Source organism: Cebus imitator, unplaced genomic scaffold (assembly GCF_001604975.1).
Source record: "Cebus imitator isolate Cc_AM_T3 unplaced genomic scaffold, Cebus_imitator-1.0 Scaffold23, whole genome shotgun sequence".
NCBI lineage: Eukaryota > Metazoa > Chordata > Mammalia > Primates > Cebidae > Cebus > Cebus imitator.
In genome coordinates this window covers 10,414,933-10,440,598 of record NW_016107338.1, presented here as the reverse complement: position 1 = coordinate 10,440,598, position 25,666 = coordinate 10,414,933, and the positions used below count along the sequence as shown (strand labels likewise).

The 25,666-nt window shown below is 36.2% G+C and overlaps 1 protein-coding gene across 10 annotated transcripts in view; it reads right to left on the bottom strand.

Moving 5' to 3' along the window:
* Window positions 1–25,666, bottom strand: part of LOC108299718 (WD repeat containing planar cell polarity effector) — a 510,874-nt gene that overhangs the window by 71,001 nt on the left and 414,207 nt on the right. The window contains exon 15 of one of the 10 annotated variants that reach the window (XR_005199010.1): window positions 18,724–18,761. The exons of the other annotated variants lie outside the window; for them this stretch is intronic. The gene's annotated coding sequence lies outside the window, so the exon portion shown is untranslated. The remainder of the gene's footprint in view (window positions 1–18,723; window positions 18,762–25,666) is intronic. 10 annotated transcript variants of the gene reach the window in all.

Below are 25,666 nucleotides of genomic sequence, written 5' to 3'. Positions count from 1 at the left end.
TTTTTTTTTTTTTTTTTTTTTTGCTTCAAAATAGGTGAAGCATGCTAGAAAAGCCTCTGATTTGCCACCTTGGGGGAAGAAAAAGAGAAGTCCTCTATTTCTTTATTGACCTTATATCTGGTGGTCCTATCCATTATTGAAAGTGGGCTATTGAAATCTCTTACTATTATTGTGTTGATATGTATTTATCCCTTTAATTTTGTCAATGCTTGCTTCACATATTTGAGAGCTCTGATATTTGGTGCATAAATATTTATAATTGCTGTATCTTCCTCGGGAATTGATTCCTTAATCATTATATAGTATCCTTCTTAGTCTCTTATGACAGTTTTTGACTTAAAGTCTATTTTGCCTCATATTAGTAAAGATATGTCTGCTCTCTTATGGTTATTGTCTGCATTGAGTATCTTTTTTCATCCTTCATGTTTAGCCCTTGTATGTTGTTAGATCTAAAGTGCCTGTATGCAGCATACCATTGGATCCTATTTTTATTATTTTTATCCATTTAGCCAATATGCCTTTTGACTGAGGAGTTTAATTGCTTCTCTTTAAAGTAATTACTGATATGGAAGGATTTTCTATAGCCTTTTTGTTACTTATGTCCTGTATATCTTATGGCTTTTTGGACCCTCATTCTTCTCTGTCTTTGTGTCTTATGGATATTCTGTAGTGATATTCTTTTGACTCCCTTCTCATTTCCTTTTGTGTGCACTGTATAGATATTTTCGTGGTGGTTACCACTGCAATTGTAGAAACTATCTTTTTTAAAATTATTATTATAAGTTCCGGGGTACATTTGCAGAACATGCAGGCTTTTACATAGGTATACATGTGCCCTAGTGGTTTGCTGCATCCATCACCCGTCATCTACATTAGGTATCTTAAAGTTATAACAAATCTATTTTAGAGTAGTAACTTAATTTCAATTAGATACACAAATTCTCCTTTATAGCGAAGCCCCCTTCTGTTATTGTCATAAATTACCTATTGTGTATATTGTATACCAGTTAACACAGATTTATAATTGTGTATGTCTGTAATTTACTTTTAGACTCTATACAAAAATTAAAAGTGGATTTATGTACCAATATAGGATCTATATTTATTTAAATGTTTATCATTAGTGGAGAACTTTATAATTTCATATCACTATGTTGCTGCCTAGCATCCTTTGTCTAATTTGAAGGACTCTCTTTAGTATATATTGTCTAGTAATATTGACTAAATAGCTTTTGTTTATCGGAAAGGTCTTAATTTCCTTATTTCTGAAGGACAGTTTTGCTGGATGCAGTATTTTTAGTTGATTTTTTTCTTTTAGCACTTTAATCATACCATTTCTTTTTAGTCTTCAAAATTTCTATTGAGAAAACTGCTGCTAATCTTAGTTGGCTCACTTGTACATGATGAGTTGTTTTTCTCTGGCTGCTTTCAAGATTCTGTTGACTTACAACAATCTGATTATAACATGGCTTGGTATGGGTTTCTTCAGGTATATCATAGTTGCAGTTCATTGAGTTCTTGAGTTTGTAGGTCCATTTCTCTTATCAGCCTTGGGAAGCTTGTAGCCACTGTTTGTTCAAATAAGCTCTTTGTCCCTTTCTCTTTCTCTCCTCCTTTTGAGAGACTCAATAATTTCAAATGTGCTAGCTTCAAAAACAAGGATTCTTTTGCTTGCATAAGTCTGCTGTTGAATCCCTCTAGTGAATTCTTTAGTTCACTTGTATTTTTCAGGTCGATAATTTGTTTGTTCGTTTCTTTTTTCAAGAGACAGGGTCTTGCTGTGTTGCCCAGGCTAGTATTGAACTCCTGGGCTCAAGCAGTTCTTCCCCCTTGCCTCCCAAAGTGCTAGGATTAGAGGCTTGAGCCATCATGCCTGGCCTTACAACTTTTAAAAAATAGTTTCTCTTTGTTGATAGTCTTATTTTGTTCATGCATTGTTTTCCTGATTTCTGTGCAGCTCTGTGTTCTCTTGTAGGTCTTGATCATCTTTATGAGAGTTATTATACATTCTTTTTTAAGAAGTTTATAGATCTGCATTTCTTTAAGGCAAATTTCTGGAGCTTAATTTTGTTCCTTTGGTCAGGCTATGGTCCTGTTTCTTTGTATACCTTGTGGTCTTCTGTTGAAGTTTCAGCATTTGAAGAAACAGCCACCTTTCTCAATCTTTATCAACTACTTTTATTTGGGGGAAGACTGTGACCAGTCAGGCTGGCTAGAGGTTCTGAGACCACTCAGATTTTTCCTGGGTATGTGTTTTCTTTGGGGTTGTATGTTTGCTTTTAGTATATCTGGGTGTCTTACTTTCCTATGTCTTCATGGGAGCTTTTTCTGTTGTATTCCTCTGCCCTTAATCTCCTGCTTGCCCCCCTGGAGCCTGCCTGCAGAACTACAGAGTCTCTGCTGTCTTAACATGCTAAGGCATTCACCTGCTTTCAGTGGCCTCTAATCTTGTATACAAACTATGCCACTGCCATTCTCATCAGTTCCCTGAGCAAAGTAAGACAGCCCACAAAGAAGTTAGCATGCTGGACTTAAGTTTCACTCTATTCCTTCTGTTCCAGGGGAGGGGCCCTGGAACTAGAATAATGTAATGAACTCCCTTACCCTCTCAGGCACCATCCATTCTCTTGTTTTTACACTTGCCTGCATTCTGTAGTCCATTAACTAATTTCTAGACTTCTCACAAAGCTATTTTTATGTATATATTACAGATAATTTGTCTCTATAGGAAAATGAGGACCTGGAGCTTCCTAATCTGCCATCTTGCTAATGTCACTTCTGTATATTATTTCTGCAGTGTGCATATATAATCATATAAATTATATATTATATATACAGTTTCNGAAAACTGTAGCAGGTAAGGACTAAATGCTTTTTCCTTGATAGACAAGATATTATTATATTTATTCTCACCTTGAGCCCTTTTCCCAATCCTTACTGTTACTGAATTTCTTTTCATATTCCACTAGAAAATACATATAGTATGGATTGTCTCCTTGCAAAACTTTCTGTAATACATTTTGCTTGGATATGCTAGTACTATTTTAAGGATGAAAAGTGTAGTAGGTACTTCTATTATCATACTTAATTTCCATAATATAATTACATGGATCAGCTGTACTCTTTGTTATTAATTAAGATAAAATGAAAATGTATCTCTGCTAGTAATGGAGTTCTCAGATGGTTTAATTTTCAAATGCGAAAATTAGGTTTTGAATGTTTATTCTTTTTTTTTTTTTTGAGATGCAGCTTTGCTCTTGTTGCCCAGACTGGAGGGCAATGGCATGATCTTGGCTCACCACAACCTCTGCCTCCTGGGTTCAAGCAAATCTCCTGCCTCTGCCTTCTGAGTAGCTGGGATTACAGGCATGCACCACCATGCCTGGATAATTTTCTATTTTTAGTAGAGAAGAGGTTTCTCCATGTTGGCCAGGCTGGTCTCGAACTCCTGACCTCTTAAAAGAAAACTTTTATTGAAGGTCTGTTCTGTGCAGATATCTTTAATGATTAGGGGATATAAAGATGAAGTGGACATAATCCCATCCTTAATGAGCTAACAGTGTGATAGCAGGGCAGGGAGAGGGGAGCAGAAAAAAATAAACAACTAGTGACAACATAGAAGTAGAGGAGAGGCCAGGTGCTATGGCTCATGCCTGTAATTACAGCACTTTGGGAGGCTGAGGTGGGTGAATTGCTTGAGCCAAGGAGTTCAACATCAGCCTGGGCAACATGGTGAAACCTCATCACTAAAGAAAAAAAAAATTAGGCATGGTAGCACACACCTGTAGTCCCAGCTACCTTGGAAGCTGAGTGGGAGGAGCACCTGACCTGGGGAGGTTGAGGCTGCAGTGAACCGTGATCATGTCACTGCCCTCCAGCCTCAGTAACAGAGTGAGAGAACTTGTCTCAAAAAAAAAAAAAAAAAAAAAGTAGAAAATAAAAATTTTTGGAAGATACTAAAGGACTTATTTTGGGTTCTTTTATTGGTAAATATGTTTAAATTGTGTTTACTTGAATATAAAATGAAAATAAGATCCCTAGTAGCAGCAATTTAATATGGTTATAACTTTGAGAAAGGACAACAGGAGTTAGAAAAAAAATAATTTATATTAACTATTTTAAATCTGGTAGTCTTAGATTATAGCTATAATATGTGATTATATTTTTAAAATATAATATTGAGCGTACTCAATTCCAGGAAAGGTTCTAGATGTGACTAGGACTTTGGTACCACCTACAACAAAGCTTAATGTCTTAAACTAATAAACTACAAAAAGGCAGAAGTTTGGTGGGGTGGGGTAGGGAGTGGTTATAGCCTGAGTGACCTATGACTTTATAATTACTTTTGCGTTCCATTTGTGGAGAGGGTTAAGGGTTTGGTCTGAAAGACCCTGAATTGGGTAAATTTGAATTCTTGCTAGGAAGCATGAATTACCTAGAATTTTGCTTTGTCTTCCTAGAACACAGATTTTAAACTGGTAATGCATGTGCCAAATTCAGTTTACAGATGTTTGATCTACAGTATTTAACAACTACTTTGAATTATTTACCAACACTTAAAATTGGGACATTTAGGTGAGCTTTCATTTTGTTTTGTGCAATGGAAGCTACGCAAATTCATTTAAAAAATTGGGAGATTTAGCATAAAAATCCAGTCTTCAGGCTTTTTGAAAAGTCAGAAGATTTTGCAATATTTGGCCTCCATTTCCTAAGAGCCACAGTCTCCTTAATCTGAATGGCTACTGCCAACTTTTGTGGGGCAGGCACACTCTACTTCATCCCAGTCCCCTTTAAACTCTATTATTATTTCTATAACATCAAGGCTGAATATCTGTTCTACTTATCAGGCTTATACTTCTAAAGGCATCAAACTACAGATCACATGAGCCACATGCAGCCCTACATCTGTTTTTCTGTGGTCCACAATCTAAAAATGGTTTTTATATTTTCAAATGGTTGAAAAAATACAAGGAAGATATATTTCTAGATGTGAAAACTGTATGAAATTCAAATTTCAGTGTACAAATAAAGTTTTATTGGAGCATAGCCATTTTTTTTTTTTTTTTATATATTGTCTACGGCTGCTTTTGTGCTATAGTGTTGGATTTGAGTAGTTGAGATAGAGGCCATATGACTTGGGAAGCCTAAACTATTTACTATCTGGACCTTTAAAAAATTTGCTCAGGCTTGATGTAGAACAAAAGGAAAAGCTCTCCCCACCTCCTCTTTTAATCTTTTTCCTTTTCTTGTCTCTTTCACTGTTTTTTGCTATCCTATCTTAACATGCTCCTTTAGATCCAGGCTAGAATTACCTTACCAAATTCCATTTCACAGCAAGAATGAAAACAGTGAAAAACTCAGGAGACCAGGGTTCTGATCTCTGTGTTTAACTAACTGTGATCTTAGACAAGTCATTTAATCTCTCTGAGCTTCTATTTCCTCATTTGTTCAACAAAAGTGCTAAATTAGATCATCTCTAAAATATTTCTTACTTTCAATTCCATGCAGTAGACAAAAAAGAAAGAAGAGATAAGCTGGGAGAATAAAAATGTAAAGGACAAAGACTAAAGAATGACTGGGAGACTCCTGGTTGCTAGGTAGGTAGGATAGAATAATAATTGCCACCTTTATTTAGTTAGCCCATTTACATAAATTATCTCTAATTTTCATAATGACCCTTTAAGGTAGGTATCATTACACCATTTGCAGATACAGAAACTGAGGGTCAAAGAGGTTAATTGGCTTGCTCTAAACCAATATCTATTAAGTGGCAAAAGAATCAAGGTTCATACCTGAAATGTCTGGCACAAAGCCAGTGCTCTTCCATTTCAACAAACTGCCAGAGTCAAAAGAGGAGAAGCGAGCTAAGAGAACTTATTGGTTTTATACATTTGTCTTCTGAAAAAAATTGCACTATTTCTCTGGTGATCTTATACATTATTCTTTAAACCTATCTATTCTTTTGTTGGCTTTGTGTCTTCAAAGGAGATATCCTTTCCAGTCTAAAATCTCCAAAGGATTTTCAAGGTAAAACACTTTTCAAGATGTTGAATCACATGGAAGAATGAAAATCTTTTATAATATTGTTTGTTAAACTGACAGCTCTACTTAACAGAAACCATTAAAATATTTACAAAGTAGCAGCTGCTCTTGTAAAAAAAAAAATACAGCTTTTTGGAGGCATAAAAATAAACAAGTTGATAAGTACAAGATAAACCATTTGATGACTTCTTTATGTACATTGCTCAATATATGGAAAATTCTGATATTTACACAGCAATTATACTACAAAGCCTTTTAAGTTAAAAGGACACAGACTGAGTAAGAACTGAACTGTTTACAAGAATTTTCCATACTGATCTTGGAAACAATTGAGGAAACCCCCAAACATAATCCTTTAAGAAGTGTTAGATTTTAGGTGTTTTTTTTTTTTTTTTCCAAAAAAGCTTTGTTCTTAGAAGATAGTTATATATGAATGAATCTCTAATGAACTCAGTTGAATTTTATATTATATTAGCATTACAGCCAAGCTTCTTATATAAATAATTAGAAGTTGTGGGAAACAGATCAAGAGAGCAAACCAGTATGTCAACAAAAATGTTTAAAAGTAAACTGAACATTTGCATTTTATGTCTTAGTCTGTTCATTTGACATTATTTATTTATTTAGAGACAGAGTCTTGCTCGGTTGTCCAGACTGGAGTGCAGTGGCACTATGACAGCTCACTGCAACCTTTAACTGCCAGGCTCAAGCAATCCTCCCTAGCTCAGCCTCCTGAGTAGCTAGAAGTACCAGCATGAACCACCATACCTGGCTAATTTTTAAATTACTTTTGTAGAGATGGGGTCGAACTATGTTGCCCAGGCTAGTAATTTGACATTGTATATATAAGCTGAGTGATTATAAACACAAATTATTAAAAATCTGCACTGTTGGGTAAAATTTAGTAATTTTAACAAAATAGAGCAGTGATATGTAACTTTTACAACCCAAGATTATTTATGAGGAGAAAAAATATATATAATGCATTTATATTATATATGTATATGAGAGAGTAGCTTTTGGCAAAATTTTGAGTTAATAGAAGAATGACATTGGTCATGATCCTGTGATAACATAAGCTTACTGATTTATTTAATGACTTCTACTTACTGGTAAGGGCATTAGATTGAAAAGAAAACCATCTGGTAGTGATTTCTAAATCTGTGATATACTAATAGCTTGAGAAAAACCACAACTTTCATTTTTAAATATGCATGTAAATTATGGAATTATTACAAACCTATCAAATTTTTTGATATTATTCTTTTTCTACCTTCAATTTCACTTAGCTCACACTTTGTTGTCCTTCCAAATACAGTATTTTCCATGCTGTTCTTAAGGAAAATAGTATTTTGCCATTTTTTAGAACTAGAAAAAGGCAGGAGACTAAGATGATGATGGAGGAAGTTTAGGATGCTCAAAAAGTGTCAGCAGCTTATCAAAAGTAAGGAAGAACAAGAAAAATAGTGTTACCTTGACCCAAAAGGGTGGTAACAGGCAGTTTATCTTTTAGGGTAACTGTTATAAGGTCCCATACTTTTTGTCTCAGTTACTTCAAAGTGTTGATGTGATCTCTGTGGAAGTCATGCCTTCCTGTGTAAGAAATACCAGCATATATATCGTTGACAGTTGTTTTCATTAGAAAAATAAGCAAAACAGGAAAAATATGCAATTAATGATAATGTATTATATTTATGTATAAAAGTTTGTCTTTAACACGGGGTTTTCCCTTCTCATCTTGAATATCTTTGACACAAGTGGATGTGCCTATATGGAAATAAGTACTCATGCTTTGGGGACATGTAAATGTGTTGAGATTAAAGTATTTTATAAAAATTTCATTTTCAATTATTATTACTATGTATTGATTGATATATTGAGTTTTGGTGTCCATTGATAGACAATCTGGAAAAAGGGTGACTGTTCAAGACTGCTTTTGACTTCTCCTACGACATAGACCCTTCTATGAAACAGGCACTGAAACTAAAGCAAACAGTGGAGGAAGAATTGGTACAATATAGAAACATTTCTAGTGAAATGAAAAAGCAAGAAATGTAAACAGAAATGATGTATTTCCATAAAGTTACACCAAGAATGCCTACCTCTCTTGCCTCTCCTTTAACCTCCTTCACGTATTCTGCCTCTGTCACCCCAAGACAGTAATACCCACCCCGCCTCTTCCTCCTCCTCGGCCTATTCAATATGAAGACAACACAGATGAAGACCTTTATGATGATTCACTTCCATTTAATGGTAAATATATTTTCCTTTCCTTGTGATTTTTGTAATAAAATTTTATTTTTTCTAGCTTACTTTATTGTAAGAAGGTAGTATATAATATAACATACAAAATATGTGTTAATTGATTATGCTGTTGGTAAGGCTTCCAATCAACAGTAGGGTACTAGTAGTTAAGTTTTGGGAAAGTCAAAAATTATACATGGATTTTTACTTCATGGAGGTGCCCTAAACCCCCACCTTGTTCAAGGGTTAATTGTACTTTTAAAAGGGCAATTTGGCTGTATTTCTAAAAATAAAAATATTAATACTCTTTGGCCTAGAAAGCCTACCTATTGAAATATATCCTGTAAAAAAAATTAATAGAATGAGCATGAAGATAAGTATAAGGGTACTTATGCAAGCTCATGATTAAACATACATAATTTTTTATGGACATTTCAGCATGTCTGAAACGAGACATTATTTAGCGCCCACTTATAAGTGAGAACATGTGATATTTGTCTTTCTGAGTCTGACTTGTTTCACTTAATATAATGGCCTCCAGTTCTATCCATGTTGCTGCAAGACCTCCTTTTCTACCACATCTTACTTAACCAGCCAAAGAAAGTTCTCTGGCTCATTTCATTAGATTGGGCCCACCTGGATAATACAGAATAATTTCCACGTAATCTTAGTTAAATCTGCAAATGTCCCTTTTGCCATGTAACACAGCATATATTCACAGGTTCTAAGGATTAGAATGTGAACATCTCTCAGTGGGGGACATTTTGTCTACTACTCACTTTTAGGAAAGGTTCTCCCGTTTACAGGTTATACCAGATTTCACCCATGTCTTCTTCTAGTATACTTACACGGTTTCGTTTGTTTACATTTAAATCCCTCATCCTTCTGGAATTTATTATGGTGTGAGGAGTGAATCCAATTTTATCATTAAAAAATCTAATACACTTACAGAAATTCTACTTACTAAAAAGCTGAAGTTCATGTTTTTCCACTGATTTGAACTGCCTTTATCATACACTGAATTTCCATATGGATTTTCTGCTCATTTCCATTGGGATACCAATATACTCTGTAATTTTAATTAAAGAGTTTTTTCATATGTTTAAATGTCTGTGGGGCTAGGTTCCTTTTACTATTCTTTTGCATGATATTCCCAGATTTATTTTAATTGTCTTTCCAAATGAATTTTAAAATTAACTTGTGGACCCCAGGGAAAAATAGTATGGTTTTTTTTGGCAGTAAAATGGATTGTATTGATGTACGGTTCTTGACATTTTGACACATGCAGAGACTCATCTAACCACCACCCCAGGTCTGATGGTATTTTTATATGCATAATGTTAAATTTGTAAGTTAACTTAGGGAGGGGTGATCCTCAGTGTTGGAGGAAGAACCGGGTGGGAAGTGATTGGATCATGGAGGTCTATTTCCCCCTTGCTGTCCTAGTGATAGTGAGTTCTCATGAGATCTGCCTTGTTCAAAAGTGTGTGGTACCTTCACTCTCTTCCTCCTGCTCTCCCTTCACCTTCTGCCATGACTGTACATTTCCTGAGGCCTCATATCTTTGTAAATTACCCAGTCTCAGGTAGTTCCTTACAGCAATATGAGAAAGGACTAATACAGAAAAGTAGCACTGGGAGTGGGACATTGCTATATAGGTATCAGAAAATGTGGAAGCAACTCTGGAACTGGTAATGGGCAGGGGTTGGAACAGTTTGGAGGACTCAGAACAGGACAGGAAGATGAGGTAAAGTTTAAAACTTCTTAGAGACTGCTTAAATTGTTGAAGTCCAGGCTAAGGTGGTCTCAGATGGAGATAAGGAACTTACTGGGAACTGGTGTAAATTCAGTCTTCCTATGCTTTAGCAGAGACTGACAGCATTGTGCTCCTGCTCTGGGGATCCGTGGAATTTTCAACTTGAGAGTCATGATTTCGGGTACATGGCAGAAGAATGTCTAACCTGGAAAGCATTCAAACGTTTGGCCCAGCTGCTTCTAACAATGTATGGTGACATGAGTGAGTACAGATGATCTGAAACTGGAACTTATATTTGAAAGGGAAGCAGAGTGCAAAAGCCTGGAAAATTTGCAGCCTGATGATGTGGTAGAAAAGAAAAACCCACTTTCTGGGGAGGAATTCAAGCTGGCTGCAGAAATTTGCATAAGAGGAGCTGAATGTTAGTAAAGATAATAAGGAAAATGCCTCCAAGGCATTTCAGAGACTTTCTCAGCAGTCCCTCCCATCACAGGCCTAGAGGTCTAGGAGGGAAGAATAGTTTTGTGGGCCAGGCCCTGGGTCCTGCTGCTCTGTGCAGCCTCAAGACATGGTGCCCTGCATTATGGCTGCTCCAACTCTAGCCATGGCTAAAATGGGCCAAGGTACAGCTTGGGCCATTGCTTCAGAGAATACAAGCCCTAAGCCTTGGTGGCTTCTATGTGGTGTTAAGCCTGCAGGTACACAGAGTGTGAGAGTTGGGAGCCTCAGCCTAGATTTCAGAAGGTGTTTGGAAATGCCTGGATGTCAAGGCAGAAGTCTGCTGCAGGGGCAAGACCCTCATGGAGAACTTCTACTAGGGCAATGCAGAGGGGATCTGTGGGCTTGGAGCCCAAACACAGAGTCTCTATTGTGGCACTGCCTAGTGAAGCTGTGAGAAGAGGACCACCATCCCCTAACCCCAGAATGGTAGATCCACTAACAGCTTGTATCATGCACCTGAAAAAGCCACAGGCACTCAACAACAGCTCATGAAAGCAGCCATGGGAGTAAGCCCTGCAGAGCCAAAGGGGTAGTGCTGTCCAAGGCCTTCTGAGCCCACTGCTTGCATCCTCATGCCCTAGATGTGAGACACAAAGTCAGTGGAGATTATTTTGGAGTTTTAAGACCTAATGACTGAGGGGAGGGATCCAAGATGGCCGAATAGGAATAGCTCTGGATTGCAGCTTCCGGCGAAAACACAGAGGGTGAGTGGTCACTGTATTTCCAAAGGAATTTTTATTGCCACAGACCAGGAGATTCCCAGGTGGAAAAGCGCCACGAGTCTCCAGTGTGGCTGTTTCAGCCAGCGTGGCAGGTCTCTGCACAAAAACTCACACAAATCCAGGTGCCATTTCAACAGGCGAGTGGAATACCTGGGAGACAGAGTCACCCGTTCAACTGATTAAAAGGGGATGGAAACAGGGAGCCAGGCCAGGAGATTCCCGGACAGAAAAGCACAAGTCTCCAGCGTGGCTGTTTCAGCCAGTGCAGCAGGTCTCTGCAAAAAAACTCACGCAAATGTGGGCGCCTTTCAACTGGCAAATGGAACGCCTGGGAGACAGACCTCTTCAAGGAGAACTACAAACCACTGCTCAAGGAAATAAGGGAGGACACAAACAGATGGAGAAACATTCCATGCTCATGGTTAGGAAGAATCAATATCGTGAAAATGGCCATACTGCCCAAAGTAATTTACAGATTCAACACTATTGTCATCAAGCTACCAATGACCTTCTTCACAGAACTGGAAAAAACAACTTCAACTTCATATGGAACCAAAAGAGAGCCCACATAGGCAAGTCAATTCCAAGTAAAAAGAACAAAGCTGGAGACATCACACTACCTGACTTCAAACTATACTATAAGGCTGCAGTAATCAAAACAGCATGGTAATGGTATCAAAACAGAGATATAGACCAATGGAATAGAACAGAGGCCTTGGAGGCAACACTACACATCTACCATCTGAATTTTGACAAAACTCAAAAAAACAAGCAATGGGTAAAGGATTCTCTGTTTTATAAATGATGTTGGGAAAACTGGGTAGCCATGTGCAGAAAGCAGAAACTGGACCTCTTCCTGACACCTTACACTAAAATTAACTCCAGATGGATTAAAGACTTAAGCCTAAAACCTAACACCATAAAAACCCTAGAAGAAAATCTAGGCAAAACCATTCAGGACATAGGCATAGGCAAGGACTTCATGACTAAAACACCAAAAGCATTGGCAACAAAAGCCAAAATAGACAAATGGGACCTAATTAAACTCCAGAGCCTCTGCACAGCAAAGGAAACAATCATTAGAGTGAATCGGCAACCAACAGAATGGGAAAAAAATTTTGCAATCTACCCATCTCATAAAGGGCTAATATCCAGAATCTACGAAGAACTGAAACAGATTTACAAGAAAAAAACAAGCCCATTCAAAAGTGGGCAAAGGATATGAACAGACACTTTACAAAAGAAGACATATATGAGGCCAAGAAACAAATGAAAAAATGCTTATCATCACTGGTCATTAGAGAAATGCCAATCAAAACTACACTGAGATACCATTTCACACTCCAGGGCCTGTTGGGGGGTTAGGGGAATGTAGGGGAGGGAAAAAAGGAGGTGGGGGGGATTAGGGTGGGATAACATTAGGAGAAATACCTAATGTAGGTGACGGGGGATGGATGCGGCAAACCACTATGACATGTGTATCCCTATGTAACAATCCTTTATGATCTGCACATGTACCCCAGAACTTAAAGTATAATTAAGAAAAAAAAAGAAGTTTCTACCCAGACCAATGCCCTGGAGCATTTCCCTAATATGTTCTTGTATTAGTCTGAGGTTGTAGATTTAAATCTTTAGTCACTTTGTTTTTTGTATATGGCAAGAGATATGGGTCTAGTTTCATTCTTCTGTGTACGGATATCTAGTTTTCCCAGTACCATTTGTTGAAGAGACTATCTTTTCTCCAGTGCATGTTCTTGTCACCTTTGTTGAAAATGAGTTCACTGGAAGTAGGTGGATTTGTTTCTGGTTAGCTATTTTGTTCCATTGGTCTGCGTGTCTTTTATGCCAGCATCATGCTGTTTTGATTACTATAGCTCTGTAGTATAATTTTAAGTCAGGTAATGTGATTCTTTTTGCTTAGGATGCTTTGGGTACTCTGAATCTTTTGTGGTTCTATGTAAATTTTAGGGTGTTTTTTTCTATTTCTGTGAAGAATGTCAGTGGTATTTTGATATGAATTGCATTGAATATATAGATTGTGTGGGGTACTATGGACATTTTAACAATATTGATTCTTCCAGTCCACGAACATGGACTATCTTTCCACTTTATAGTGCTCTCTTCAATTTCTTTCATTAGTGTTTTATCACCTTCATTATACAGATCTTTCACTTCTTTGGTTAAGTTAATTCCTATGTATTTTATTTTACTTGTGGCTATTGTAAATGGGATTACTTTTTAAATTTCTTTCTCATATTGTTCACTGTTGGCATATAGAAATGCAACTGATTTTTGTAGGTTGATTCTGTAACCTGCAGCGTCACTGAATTTATCAGTTCTCACAGTTCTTTTATGTGGATTCTTTAAGTTTTTCCAAGTATAAGATCATAGCATCTGCAAACAAGGACAGTTTGACTTCTTCCTTTCCAATTTGGATGCCCTTTATTTCTTTCTCTTGTCTGATTGCTCTTGCTAAGACCTCCAGTACCATGTTGAATAACAGTGGTGAAAGCGGGCATCTTTGTTGTGTCCCTGTTCTTAGATAAAATGCTTTCAGTTTTTTCTCATTAACTATGATACTAGCTGTGGGTCTGTCATATATGGCTTTTATTAAGCTGAGATTATTCCTTCTACACTATTTTTGAGGATTTTTATCATGAAGTGATGTTGAATTTTATCAAATGCTTTTTGGCATCAAATGAAAATGATCATATGGTTTTTGTTTTTCATCCTGTTGCTGTGATGTATCACATTAATTGATCTTCATATTTTGAATCATCCTTTCATCTCAGGAATAAATCTCACTAGGTCTTGATGAATACTCTTTTTAATGTATTTTTGAACTTGGTTTACTATTGTTTTGCTCGGGATTTTCGCATCTATATTCATCAGAGATATTGGCCTGTTATTTTCTTTCTTTCAGTCTTTTTCAGAATACTGTCTGTTCGTTCTCTACTGTGAACATTACCGGAATTGGTAGCCAAGTTCCCCCTTTATCCTTCTTCTCTCCCAGTGTCAGATATGAAGTAACACACTTTTTATTTCTAGCCAGCATCTGTAAGGCAGTCCTTTATTTATTTTATTTTTTCTTTTTCTTGCAGACAGGATCTCACTCTGTCATCTAGGCTGGAGTGCAGTAGCTCATGGTTCATTGCAGCCTTGACCTCCTGGACTCAAGAAGTCCTCCCACATCAGCCTCTTGAGAAGCTGGGAGTACAGGTGTGTGCCACCACGCCTGGCTAATTTTTGTACTTTTTATAGAGATGGAGTTTTGCCATGTTGCCCAGGCTGGGCTCAAGTGATCCTCCTGTCTCAGCATCCCACTTACTCTATTTTTATTTTACTCTTCTTATTCTCCCTACATTTTTAATAGTTGTTTTGGGTTGTGTAATTATCTCCCTTTAACTATCATATAGTTTTTTGAAAATTTATGTACAAGCTAATAGTTTTTCATTTATTGTGATAAAAAAACACATAAGAGGACTTACTATCTTAACCATTTTTAAGTGTATATGTCAGTAGTGTTGAATATATTCACATTGATGGGCAATAAATCACTTGAACTTTTTAATCTTGCAAAACTGAAACCCATTAAACACTAATTCTCCTCTTCCCTTCTCTTCAGCCCTCGACAACCACCACTTTGTTTCTATAATATCTGACCACTTTAGCTACTTCATATGAGTGGAATCATACAGTATTTACCCTTTTGTGACTGGCTTCAGCATTTAGTTTTAAATGTAGATATATTTATTATGCTTATCACTATTCCTTATATAAATGTCTTAAGTCATGTTGGCTGTCTGAATCTCATTATCTAATAGATTTCCTAGTAGTGGCTCATGGAAGTAACAGTGATATGGTTTGTGTCTGTGTCCTCACCTAAATCTCATGTCAAATTTTAATTCTCAGTGTTGTAGAAAGGGCCTGATGGGAGGCAGCTGGATCAAGGGGGAGGATTTCCCCTATTACTGTTCTCATTGACAGTGAGTTCTCACAATATCTGATTGTTTGAAAGTCTGTTTGTTCTCATAGACAGTGAGTTCTCACAATATCTGGTTGTTTGAAAGCACCCCCTGCTTCACATTCTTTCTCCCTCTCCGCCATGTGAAGAAAGTGCTTGCTTCCCCTTCATGCTTCCACCCTGATTGTAAGTTTCCTGAGGTCTCCCTAGCCATGCCTCCTGCACAGCCTGTGGAACTATGAGTCAATTAAACCTCTTTTCTTAATAAATTATCCAGTCTCTGGTAGTTCTTTATAGCAATGTGAGAATGGACCTAATGCAAATAGGTTGTTTTGGCTCACATTTTTGTTGAATATCTTAAATATATTTCCATATTGTGTTCTGGCATAAAGTGTTGCTGACAAAAAGTGATCGTAATCCATTTTCATTCGTTTATAAGAACTTGGTCTTTTCGTCTGAATGCTCACAGGATTTCATTAGAATATGTCTTGATGTTGACCAACTTGGGCTGATGTTCCAGGTCATGATGTGCCCTTTCATTAGTACTACAAAGTTTTTTTCTATTTCAGGAATTTTTTCTTAAGAGTTTTTCAGGATTCTGCTGTATTGCACTTGTTTTTCTTCTCCAGGAATTCTCATTTTATGTATGTTGGGTATTCTTTGCCTGTGATCTTTCTCTAACACTTTTACTTGAGTCTTTTTTCTTATCTTTGATTTTTAAGTTTTTCATCCTTTAAATTCTCTACTTATAAATAATTGTTTACTTAGTCTTGTGATCTAAGTTAATGCTCATTTCTGAAACGATTTTTTCTTAGTTTCTTATTCTTTCATTCTCTAAAAAATCTTCTTTAATCACCTCTTTCTGAGTTTTGTTATCCTTATTTACATTATTCTTTCCTAACTTCTATCATTATATTTACTTAAGATTATTTTAAAATATTGGGGTCAACTCTCATCTATTTGTGGGCATGTCTTTCTAGAGTGCTTTCATTGTTGATAGGGAAATTATACTGTTTTTCAAATGCAGCTTTGTATGGGATGTGATTGCAACCCTTAGTTCTTGTTCATTTTTATGGAAAACTGGTTTTTCTGACTCTTAAGGGGGTGAGTGTGCCAAGAAAGCTTTCTCATCGGCATAGGTCTGGAGCTTCTGTATTTGTTGTGTTCATCATGTAGACAAAAATATGGTCTTCTATTTTACGTTTTTAATTTCTACATTTTTTGTCCTTTGCCCTCATTGTGCTTGGTGTGCTCAGTTTGGACTCTATTCTCAACTGTTTCTCCTAAGTTTGGGGATTTATATGGAAAGATTATTTTACTTTGTTAGTCTTAACTATTTATAGGATCCAGAATCTAGACCATCCCAGCACATTGATACCTTCCCACAGTTTTCTTGTATCCACAAATTGGAATCTACAGAATCATCTCTCGTTTCTCCTGCTGTTCTGACAATGACCTCACGAAATCTTCCAATTAGTACTTGAATTTTTCATCTGTCTGGACCATGAGAAGATCCCCTACCTTCCGTGTGCTTCTCCCATGAAGCTGTTGTTGTTATTTTTGTTTGTGTGGTCTTTATTTATAATGAAAATAAAGATCAAGTGCGCTTTTGCCCTTCTGCTCCATAGGAGGCTTATGCCCTCCCTGAGCTTGCCTTAGACACACCTGCATTATTGTTTCACAGTTATACCACTCCAGCTTAACTCCCAATTTGGCTCTGGCCCTGGCTCTGGAGAGGGTTGTGCCTGGATGGTGTGACTGGGTGCTTACAGCCAGAAGTAATAGCCCATTAGAGTTCACTTCCTACTCTCCCCATACTGAGCCAGTAAAATAAACAAACAAACAGACAAGCAGTAAGAGTAGTGATATTTCATAGGCAGCCCAAAAGGCTGCCTCCATCCCACTCCCTCACAGGCGTGCCTCTAATTATTTTATTTTGCTTTGTGATTCTAGAATTGAGTAACACTTTATTCCATAAAATATAATAGAATAAGTATTCTCCCTCCCACTTATTGTACACCTTTCATAGCTGTTTCTGCCATACTCATTCCCTTGGCTGAGGTTTCACTGGATAGTAGGTAGGGACAGTGGGAATCTTGGTCATCCATTTATGCATGTCACTAATTAGATGACCAAGCATTTGTGTTCCTTAAGAAACTTATACTTGCTACTGCGTTTTACCTGAGCCTCACTGAATTTTTTCATGTTGACATTCAGATGACTGCACAGAAATCACATTGCCTCAACACCCACTGTAGACCTTCTAGACCTCATGAGGTTTTTAGTGGGTCTTGTAGCTGTTGGTGATTTATCCCTATCCACTTATGTTTTGGGATTATAAAAATATGTTGTCACTAAGGTTTGTTGTAGATGCTGTCCATGGATATTGGGGTTCACTGTTGTAGTTGCTCTTTCTGTTATGAGAATTTCCAGGGGATTAAAATACTTTAATTACTGCATCTTTTTGGAATAATCTAGCAGTACTGATTTTAGTAAAAACAGGAAATAACCCAAACACCCACTAATCGGGTACTGATTAAATTATAATATATTCATACAGTTGAATAATATAGCTATAAAAAAGAGAAGGGGGTCAGTCTATATATACTGACATATAGCTTTTTAAAATATTTTGATAAATTTTAAAAAAGGCATTTTGCAAAACAGTAAGAATGATTCTATTTTGTTAAAAATACGTGAAAGGGGATAAGCTAGAAAATCTGTAATATGTTAAGTTTCCTTTTTCTGGCTGGTGGCATTATACAGATCTCTTATTTTCTAAATGTTTGAATTTTATGTAATGTGTATGTATTAACTTATCATTAGATAGAAGAATACATTTTGGAAACAATGGCTATGCTATAAAATTATGACAAAATTAATATACAATTATAAATGTTATATATTGATGGAATATATATATATATATAATTGCAAACGTAATGTGGACTGTTAGGTTTATAACAGTTAACATTATTTGCCTCTGAAGGCAACATTATTTGACTGGGTGACTACAGAACAAGTTTGGCAGTAGGCCCTTTCACTAGAAAGCTTTGGAATTCTGAGCCATGTGTGTATTTATTATTAAAAAAATTAAATGTAATTTAACATTGAGAATTTTCACAGATTAAAACTTCTTTGGTGTAATTTAATTTACACAAATTAAAATTTTTTTAAATAAAAAGGTGTGTAAATTAACTTTACACAAATTTAAAACTCATTTAAAATAGTTAATGTAGAAAATAGCCAAACTTAATTTTTTTTTCTTAAACATTCATTAGCATAGGAAATTTTTTAATGAAGTAAATGGAACAAAAGATTTTATACTGAAAACAGATGTTTTCCACTATTATAATGGGAATGGAGTCTAAAGACACTGAATTGGGTTCACTTGAGAGTAATATTTTAAATGGCATTACTTCCAATAATTATTCTGGTAATTGGTAGGCTTCTGGAACCTATCAAATACTGTAAACAAAATTAAAAAATAATACCTTAGTGACATGTTTTTCCTCTGAAGCATAGGTACAGTCTATAAAACAAGAATCAAAACAATCTGTTAGAATAGGGGTTACCCAACTATGCTCAGGCAAAATCCAGCCTGATGCCTGTTATTCTGTAACCTGTGAGCCAAGAATGGTTTTTACCTTTTTATGGTTGGAGAAACATCAAAAGAATATTCTGAGACTTGTCAACATTATATAGAATTTATATTTATGCCCATAAATTTTTATTGAAGTCAGCCTTGATTATTCATTTACATATCATGTATGGCTGCTTTTGCACTGCAAGGGCAGAGTCAAATAGTTGTGACAGGAACTGTATGGCCCACAAAACCTAAAATACTATATGGCCCTTTACAGAAAGAAAATTGCCAACCTCTGCTTAAAATATTTCATTAATCTAGAAAAGCTGGGTCCATTAGAATCATGAGTTTTAAATCTTTGCCCTGAATATTATTTAGCTTCTAAGAGATTGATCAAAGAAATAATTGGTTTGATCCTCAATAAAGAAAATTTTTCATTTTCATTCATGATTTAGGTACATTCTTGAGACCAACAAATAAAGTATTTGAAATAGCTTTCTTTCTCCTGAACTAAAACCTTACCTCTCAGCTGTCATCTTAGAGTGAAAAGGAAGACTAACATATCATTTTGTGCTGGGCCACATAATTAATGGACCAGCGCACACATTGATGGGTTTAGATGAAAAGTGACTGAAATTTGAACTATTGGCTTTCTCTTTCTTGTTATTTCAAAACTAGTTTGGGCTTTAAACATCAACTTACAGGTGTTTATCTTTTCTTAGTTATCAGATAAATGGGCTTCCTGAGACATCATTTTGCAATTTGGTCCACCTCAAAAAGAAAAACCCAAGAATCCCACAATTTTATCCCTTGATAAAGACTAGAATACCAAATGTCTCTTAAGCTTGCCTCTGTGGAGATACCTTTCAGAAATGAGAAATTAGAAGTATCATTATTGAATACTAATTTACTGAGCAGTTACACAGAATGCTATTTACCTTAAAGTTTGAGCACTAATGAAAATTTAATTTGACAATTTATGGTAAAAGGATTAAAACCTTTAATACTTACCTAAAAGCTACACATTTGAATTACTACCTTATTGAAATTTAGACCACAAAAATTATTTTGTTCTAAGTGAAGGAGGAGATTATGGGGCATTTTTTTATTGAATATATTATACTTTTCTGTACTGTATGAATTTTACAAATGAGTATATATTACTTTCATTAGGAATAGTTAGGGTCGAGTTATCTTACATTCAGGAAGGAATATTAACATTATTAATAAAAGTCAATAAACTGTAATATTTGTTTTCATGCCTTATTTCTGTTCAAAATTGTACAGTTGTAGGAAAAGTATGATATGAACATATTGTTTCTGTTTATTTTAATATCTTAAAGTTAAACTGGGTATTTCTTATAAAATATAGCATACTTTAAAAAACAGATTGTTGTATAGTTCTTTTTAGATAGCAGAAATCTCCAATGAAGTTTCTGTTATTATTTACAATTTTAATTCAGTATATATGGTTAAGAGTATGTTTTAAAATACTGGCTTAAACCTGACACATAACAATAGAATGATTTTCTTTGTTCTCAATCTGAAATATGTGCTAAACTATAATGAAGGCCGAGTTAGCTAATTGTGGTGTTTAAATATACAATTTACATGTATGTATAGTGTCATAAATCTTTGCATTGCTCTTTACTATTAGGGTTTGTTATTTAGTATTTTCCAGATGGATGCTTTTATGAGCCAAAACATAGGAACATTTTCCGAATCCACCTCTGGGCATTAAGACAACATTTTCTGAATCCACCTCTGGGCATTAAGACAAAAGAAGTAGAGGTATTATAACCTGACTTGTTTGAAACATCACTATGCTACTCTGAATGACAGTTTACAATTTACAAGTAGGGTGTGGCTAATAAAGTCACTGAAGCAGACATAAGCATAGGTTTTCTCTCATACATACTTCTGGCCTGTCAGTCATGCCTCTCAAATGCTTTGTTGCACAGGCATGCCAATAAGTAAAACCACATTTTATCAGTTTTGTGCCCAAAGGCTTTTAAAAGGCCATGCAACCATATCAATGTTTGAAAACCCCAGATTAAACTTGAAGTCCTCAAACAGAGACTTTTCTTCCACTTAAAAGAGTAGTCTTGTATTTTCTTAAAGTGATTGAAGAGTGATAAAAATAATATTTTAACAAAATTGTTAAAACTTTGGTTACTTGTTTTATCTTGTTTCCAACATTTTCTATATAGTAATTTTTACACATCTAAAAATATTCTAATATGAATGACTTAAAAATATATATCATTTTTAGTGACTGTATGCATATTAAGATAAAGTAATAACAGACCAGGCATGGTGGCTCATGCCTGTAATCCCAGCACTTTCGGAGGCCAAGAGGGGTGGATCACGAGGTCAGCAGTTCGAGACCAGACTGGCCAATATGGTGAAACCCATTCTCTACTAAAAATAAAATGTTTAGTGTGGCGTGGTGGCGGTGCCTATAGTCCCAGCTACTGAGGAGTCTGAGGCAGAAGAGTCGCTTGAACCCAGGAGGCAGAGGTTGCTGTGAGCCAAGATTGTGCCACTGCACTCCAGCCTGGGTGACAGAGTAAGACTCTGTCTCAAAACAAAGAAGAGAGAAAAAAAGACATAGTTAAAACAAAACAAACAACAAAAGCCTTTGGCTACACTGACTGCACCTCCTTCTGCTACCTGAAATATGTCATCCTTAGTAATTTTTTAACTTATCTATGCATTTTTCTATCTATAATCTATCTTATATGTAGTAATAAAACACAGAGTTTTAACTTAAAGGCATAGATTTGGGTAGCTGAAGAGTTTCAGCCAATAAAAGTTGCACACATATTTTACCAGTTTCTAGTTTTAGAAAACTGATTCCCATTATCAATTTCAGAGCTGGCCATGGAGTTGAGAATTTTTTACCTTCTGGGATTAGAGAATGGAGTGATAACTTAATGAGAGATGTAAGGATCAGCAGAAAAAGAGAAAAAAAGAAGAGGGGACAAATCTGACTGATCATGAACAACTCTAGGTTGAATATTAGGTGGTTGGTTATATCTGTGACCCTGAATGGGTATAGGAAATGTTTGGATTAGCGAAAATGGATAAAATGGATATGTTCTGGAGGAAAATGGTGTCTCCAACTTGGATTATGTCTTCTGATAATTACTATGTGTTGTTTGGTATATTAGAAGCTTTACTCTGAGCCTTTGTAGTCTTTTTTATGGTCTGAGGTTCTTTCTAGCTGTTGATTGGCAAGAGTTTGTGAAACTACCCAACAGTGCAGACTAAAAGCAAGTATGGGGGTTAAAGTTACTATGCAGTGATGTGTGAATGAACATAGTACATTGTTATATGCATATTTTTCTTTAAAGTTCCAGGACACACGTGCAGGACGTGCAGGTTTGTTACACAGGTAAACATGTGCCATGATGGTTTGCTGTACCTATCAACATATCACCTAGGGATTAAGCCCAGCATGCATTAGCTATACTTATCCTGATGGTCTCCTTTCTACTCCCCCGACAGGCCCTAGTGTGTGTTGTTCCCCTCCCCATGTTCATGTGTTCTCACTGTGCAGCTCCCACTTATAAGTGACAACATGCAGTATTTGGTTTTCTGTTCCTGCATCCTGCATTCTAATTTCCACTATCCTGTTTCCTAAGGATAATGGCTTTCAGTTCCATCCCTGTCCCTGCAAAGGACATGATCTTGCTCCGTTTTACGGTTGCACAGTATTCTATGGTGTGTATGTATCACATTTTCTTTATCCAGTATATCATTGATGGACATTTGGGTTGATTCCATGTCTTTGCTATTGTGAATAGTATATGCATATTTTTCAATGAGATAAGACAACCAGGAGTGTTGTCTGTATCATATGTAGCTGTAAAACTGTTTTCCCATGATTCATGTAGGATTTGTTTTCTCTTCCCTTCATTTGAATGGTGAATAGAAGAATATGAATTTGTTCAGCTAAAGCAGCTGTTTTGTAGTGCTTTCCACAATTGCGTATATAAACTGTGGGATAAGGGAATAGGCTATGGGGAAGTTAACAGTGGTAGAAAACTTTGATGAATGATATACTAATAGTACAGAGGAGCCAACAGGCCCAATGAAGGTAATAGAGCCATTTCGATAAGCACATCTACCACCATCAGGATTAAATGTCATCCTTGAGAAGACAGGTTTGTTGTAACATCCATAGCAACAGCTGTGTAAAAGTATTTAGAAAACAGTTCAGATGTAGCAACTTCTTGGACATTCTGGGTCTTTGCTGGAGGTACATCTATCACAAAAGTAAAGCTTTGCTGGAGCTTTTTAAAAGATACATAGAACCAGGTGTATTGGTAGATAACTTCCCCTCCATTTCCTGGCCTGCATTCCTTACCTTCAGAGGCTTGACTCTAAAACATTCTTAATTAGGTCAGGCATTGCTATGTGTAGGTGTCCACCTGTTGTTATCTCCTAATTATCTCAGTTAATGACCCTATCTAACGACCCTTCCATTAGGTAAGCCAATGACATTAGGAAAATAACCTGCAAATCCCAGGAACATTTAAATATCTTTGATGAGGGATGCGGCTGTCCCACTCTGGGTTGGATCCTTTCCCTTAGTTGGAGAGAACACTGCTTAGGAGAGTCACCACGAGGCTCTCAAAGATACAATTTAGGGTTTGGTCCAGTGGTAGTACTCTTGCAGGCAATTCAGCTTTGCCTAGACAGAGACTCATATGCAGTTGAGGCTAAAGAGAGAAACCAAAGTTTCATCCATATATGTGATTACTCCTAATATTACAGATCAACCTTTATAAGGTGCCTATAGCATTTTATGGACTTAAGAACATCACCAGTTACTTTTAGTAAGACACTTTTAACAGTGTCTGGAAGACTTCCCCACTTATAATTCTACTGTGTAAGTTTAGCTTCTTTAAGACTCTTACCATCAGACTTGTGAGGGTTTAGCATAACAAGATTCCCTCAATTCCCAACTTTTAAAAAACAAGATACTGGGGAAAATGGAAGCTCTCAAGTACCATGGCCATAGATCAGGAATGTGGGAGCAAGGGCCTCTGGCTTACATAGTAAATACACTGTTTATCATATCAAGCACCAAGTCTTTGACTTGCAGTTCTGGTGATAATGTAATTCCTTTGTCTCCTGGTCTGAGAAGACCTACAAGAGGCAGTACATTTGGTCAGAATTTTAGGAGTGGATAGAGCAGATGGCACATCTAGGTAAGTAGTTTGCAGATTATGCTTAAGGCAGTGCCTGGAGATGAAGCTTACAATCATTTAAGTCAGCACTACAACACTAGCTCTATCAGCTGCATTTGTAGCTATAACATCTACTGTGATTTTCTGTACAGGTATAAGGAACTAATTCCTTATGTCCTTTAGTATAGAATTGTTACATGAATCTATTTTTAAAATTATAAATTATTTTCCATTTATTTCTTCTCTATAAAGTTATCACATTGCATTGTCATTAATATGTGTATATTTACATGTGTTCATTCTCAGTTTGATTTGAGAAAAGTAAAATTGATCTTCTATGAAATATTTGTTTTAAAAAAGGGGAAAAGGTCTAAGAGGGTTAAGAACAGCTGATATAAAACATAAGAAAAAACAGGAAAGTAATCTTAACAAAGCAATTGTCTATAACCAGATAAGATAAAAATGGGTATAATCTTTTAGTCCTTAATTAAACAAAACATCACTGTATCAGTAATAAATGAATATAAATATGTCTAAACGCAGGATGCCTTTAATTTTAAATGAGAAGGCTAGCAACTCCTAGTTGAGAGAAACAACTCACCTGCTATCGATAATGCTCATGAATTCTATTCATACCTGAATGTTGGGTCAGTTTTGACTAAATTGGGCAATGCATTTGCAGCTGTTCAGATAATTTCTAATAGACAGATGGCAATCAGCAAAGACCCAGATTGTTCATTAACCTAATATTATCAGAGAACGGTTTATCACCCTCACATATGAGAATCCCTAGATAGCATACTGTTTAGTTGTGAAAATCTGATTGGCACTCACAAACTAGCTATTATAAAGACAATATTCATACAGTTACATAAAGCCTCCCCTGGAGAAGAGAAGCTGAATAGTAATAATCTAGTCTGTGCTTTTCTTTTTTCATTTTGAAGCTGTAATTTATTTATTTATTTATTTATTTTATTATACTTTAAGTTCTGGGGTACATGTGCAGAACATGCAGGTTTGTTACAAAGAAACACACGCCATGGTGGTTTGCTGCATCTGTCACCCTGTCATCTAGATTAGGTATTTCTCCTAATGCTATTGCTCTCCAAATCCCCCACCCCCTGCTATCCTTCCTCTAGCCCCCACCCCATGATAGGCCCTGGTGTGTGATGTTCCCCTCCCTGTGTCCATGTATGCTCACTGTTCAACACCCACTTAGAAGTGAGAACATGCAGTATTTGGTTTTCTGTTCTTCTGTCAGTTTGCTGAGAATGATGGTTTCCAGCTTCATCCATGTCCCTGCAAAGGACATGAACCCATCCTTTTTCACGGCTGCACAGTATTCCATGGTGCATATGTGCTACATTTTCTTTATCCAGTCTATCATTGATGGGCATTTGGGTTGCTTCCAAGTCTTTGCTATTGTGAACAGTGGCGCAATAAACATACGTGTGCATGTGTCTTTATAGTAGAATGATTTATAATCCTTTGGGTATATACCCAGTAATTGGATTGCTGGATCAAATGGTATTTCTATTTCTAGATCCTTGAGGAATCACCACATTGTGTTCCACAATGGTTGAACTAATTTACACTTCCACCAACAGTGTAAAAGCGTTCCTATTTCTCTACATCTTCTCCAGCATCTGTTGT